Source organism: Elaeis guineensis, chromosome 9 (genome assembly GCF_000442705.2).
Source record: "Elaeis guineensis isolate ETL-2024a chromosome 9, EG11, whole genome shotgun sequence".
NCBI classification, from domain to species: Eukaryota; Viridiplantae; Streptophyta; class Magnoliopsida; order Arecales; family Arecaceae; genus Elaeis; species Elaeis guineensis.
In genome coordinates this window covers 31,558,991-31,563,278 of record NC_026001.2, presented here as the reverse complement: position 1 = coordinate 31,563,278, position 4,288 = coordinate 31,558,991, and the positions used below count along the sequence as shown (strand labels likewise).

General features: G+C 40.9%; 1 pseudogene; it reads right to left on the bottom strand.

Moving 5' to 3' along the window:
- Positions 1–328: 328 nt before the first annotated feature.
- Positions 329–3,234, bottom strand: LOC140851579 (uncharacterized; annotated as a pseudogene).
- Between the last annotated feature and the right edge of the window lie 1,054 nt (positions 3,235–4,288).

The following is a 4,288-nucleotide window of genomic DNA, read 5'->3' as shown; positions in this document are numbered from 1 at the left end:
TAGTAAGATATTTTTTTAACTTTGCTGTTTGCGACCTCTAATGGAGGCTATAAATGCTTGTATTACAGCCACAACCGCAGCTACTGCCTCCGCCACTACGTAGAACCCTCAAGCTGATGGAACCTGCTAGAACCACCAATAAATTGCGGGCCACGGAACGACCGCCACCGAAAGATTCAGCCGACAACGCTCACTTAAGAGAGGAGAGAACAGGAGATAGTGCGTACAGAGAGAGACAGGGGGAGAGCTCATATTTTTATTTTTTGATCGTCTATAAAGACATCGAATGAGATGAAAAGAGACAAGAATGTGGCAGTCTGACAAGAAATTAAATAAAAATAATATTTTTTTAACATAAAGAAGGGTGACAAAAAATATTCTCTAATCGCAAAACGGTTAGACAACCATTCGTCATTACAAATTTTCCTTTTTAACATTTCCTTCCTCAGCCATCTTTAGTTTCTAATATTCAGTTCACTTTTTCTTTTCAGCATCATCCAATTTAAAAGTTTGAAGACCTTTTTCCTATGAAGAGACGGAAATATCAAATTACTTTTCATAAAATACGTAATATTGGATAACCATTTCTAATTTTCTGATTTGCAAGCATTTATAGTTTGAATTATCTTTCTCTGAAATCTTTGTTTTTTTATTATTTATTAATATGATTAAAATAGCTTATTTTGCAGCTTGGATTATCCTTTTTAATCATTATATCACTACATTCTTGTTTTTTTTACTTTATAAGACAAGAATTTTTCTTAAACCTTCCCATGTAGGAAAGGCATTTCCCTTGTAATCCATCATTTGACGTCATCAATATTGTTCAGTATCTTTCCCAGCTGGGATATTTTACTTGCCCAGGAAGCTGCTCTATTAATAAAAGGCAACCTTCCACCGTAGACTCGGCATTTCCCATGCCAAAAAGGCAGCACAACCTGGAAAGCCAAGGAGGTCCACACGGGAGCCAGCTCACAGGCACAAATCACATCAAATGCTGGTGGAATCCAGACCTGACACACATGGGTCCAATCGCCACCAAGTGTACGCAGCTCATCCCCTCCGTGGGCAAGCGGTCTCGAAATTACAAGGCCGCAGGACACAGCAGCCACCCCTCTTTCTCGGTAAGATGCCTCCGGCCCCACAACCCAGGAATCAATATTGCCGGAGGGCCCACACGACCGACCAGAGGATTTGATGAACATAAAGAATCCGTGAACAGATATCTTTTTTTTTCCCTTCATATCTTCATTTTTCATATCAAAATCATATAAATTTTGCAAAAAATAAAAAAAATTTAAATTTTATTATTCAAAATATAAATAATACAAAATTTTGCTGGGTATCTACATATTAAAAAAAATAAAAAAGAACATTTCATTTTTCTATTTCTGTCTTTTTTTTTTTTCCTTTTATATTAATCGCCCATGGATGTATAATAAAACTATCCAAGTGGGCAAGTAATGCAGAGGCGTTATGGCTAAGAGCTGCGTCCAAAAGTTTTTTTTTTAAAAAAAAATCAACTAAAGAATAAGTGTATTTTCTTTAAGAATATAAAATATTTATATATCCTGTGTTTACGCTCCACCGTCGCTAATTAAGATGTTGTCCCGAACGTGCCAGCCATGTATTATAACCTGCGAAGAGAAACAAGGAAAGGAATCAGTAAAGCAAAAGCAAAATAAAACAGGTGTCCAACAAGCAAAAGAAAAATAAAAAAAAAACTAAAAATAAAAAAAAAAAAGCAACAGACGGAGGTGACGGTCAGTGATGACGGAGGCAACGAACCCTAACGGAATACACATGCGAAGCCAAACGAACAGACGGAAGGATGTGGGCTAGGAAGGATGGAAGGCAAAACAAAATCCAGCAAGAGAGGTGGAAAAAAAATGGAAGAAAAAGGCCACAACAAAGACGAACAGAGTGAAATAAATTCGTACTTATGGGTTTTGTTTCGGTTTTTTTTTCTTTTTCTTCGATTATTTGTATTAAAATTTAAAAGGATGGATGATTACAGTCCCCTGCTTCCAAAGAGAACAAAACATACAGTTCAACTCCTCCGTTCATTCGCAGTTTTCTTTTACCTCCTCGGTCTTGTCTTCTTTCTTTAATCGATGTGGCGCTTGAGACCGGAAATGGCGGGCTAATTATTGCCAGTAGTTCCGTGGTGAACGAGGAACTGGTGCGGCCCCGGATTCCCGCGATGGTGGTGGTGGTGGCGTTGGTGGTGGTTGGCTTGGAAGCGGGGATCCCCGGCAGCGACGGTGCGCCGCCCGGAGCGCCTGGCGGGCGCGACGATATGGTGGACCGGCGGCCGGACAGCGGTGGCAGAGGTTTTGTCCTTGGACGGAGTGGATGGAGGGGAGGGAGTTTTGACCGGCGGAGGGAAGAGGAAAGCCCGGATCTTTAAGGGATCAGCACGGTCGCGGCTGGCGAGGTCGTACTCCTCGAGGAGGTTGGCGAGGTCCTCGTCGGAGGTGACGGAGACGAGGGCGTCGAGGTCCTCCGTCGGCAGCTGGCAGCGAAGACTGACCGCTCCCCACCCGCACATCTCCTCCAGCTTCCCCTGTAGCTCTGTTCCACAGACCACAAACCCTTCAATCTCTTCGTTTTCTTTCCCTATCTCGTCAAAAATAATCGATCCTTCCCTATTTTTATACTTCGAATTATTGATCGATCACAAAGCAAATCAAAAATATTCGATCTTGAGGACGAATGGACAAATTCTAATGGAAAAGTTGCAATTTATTGATTAAAAAAATCCTATCTTTTTGTTTTTTTTCACGCTTCAAATCGTCGACTAACAAGGCAAAGAAATCAAAAGATTCGATTTTACGAAAATTGATGCTAGAAATTGAAACAGGGGACGGGGGACGGACCGGAGAAGGGAAGGGAGCGGTCGACGGCGAGGACACGGGTGTGGCCACCACATAGCGGAGCTTGCCGTCGGGGTAACGGGGGAGGATCTTGCCGCATAGCTGCAGAGGAACTTGATGGTGCCCCCGGCGGCAACGGGCTTGACGGAGACATCGTCAAAGGAACCAAAGAAGCACACGAAGAAGAGACGAGGAGGAGAAAGAGGTTACCACCATGCTTCGCTTCTCTTCTTCCAGGTTCAGTTCGGATCGCTTTGGTTGGTAAACAGGTAAAGGTGAAATGGTTGGAAGAAGGAAGCTTGGAGCTAAGAGGAAAAGGAGAGGGGAGTCGGTTGCTCCAGAGCCCGCTTCAAGCCTCCTTGGCACCCTTTCCCCTTTATTTATAGACCTTGGGTTTGAGATATTACGACAGAGCTGCACGCAATGGTTAAAATCAAATAAAACACCGTTACGGTAAAGAGGAAAGGAATCATGGTAGGACCTGGAGGAGTCCAAATTAAAAGGAAAGGACCTAGCACTAATAGATTATAATTTATAAGAGAAAGAAAAGGCTACACGCAATGGTTAAAAAGAATAAACGTTACATCATTCTGGTAAAGAGGAAAAGGAACAGTAGTAGGAGTGGTTGGAGTGGTCCGATTATACGTAATTCTTAATTCCAATGCGTAAACAGTGCTTTTCTGCTAAAGTTCGAAGGATAACAATTAACCGCTGTAAAAAGGTGGAAGAAGATGAAGGAGGAGCTGGTTGGAAGAAACCGATGAAGAGTACTATATTAAAGAAGGCAGGACGCGGTGGAAGCGACGGGAAATAGTTAAGTGGGACCCACCGCTAGAATAGAAAGAACAAGGGTTGGCCATATTTCTTGTTTGTGAATTTTTTAATTTTTAATACCTGGTGGGAAACTAATGTTGAAAAGATAAAGTATAGAAGTTTGGAAAATACAAGCGGGGGCGCAACTTGAGAAAAGTGACGTTCCGCATGCTTTGGGTCCGAGAAACTGCACCTTGACCATCACCCGTTCTCATGGCATCTGCGCTCCTATGGTTCCCACTTACTACCATATTTTCTAGATCTTTCGGATTCTCTGAAAGGTACTGCCACAGGACTTCAATTGAGTATTGATGTGATTAAAATTGGATATTATTAAATTTAAAATATTAAAAAAAAATTGTAAAAAATTTTGACACTCACCAATGATATTTTAGTGGGACATCCTCCGACGTTTCAATTAACCGGGTTTAAGATCAAATAGAAGAAAAGAAAAAGAACATTTGAGTGAAATATTCTTTTTCTTTATCTCTTTGTTGTTCTTATTTTTGAGAATTTTTTCATATCTTTTTTATTAAAAAATTGAGTTATAAAACTGTTAATCAAAATTTATAAATATATTAAGATTTATTTTTTAGATC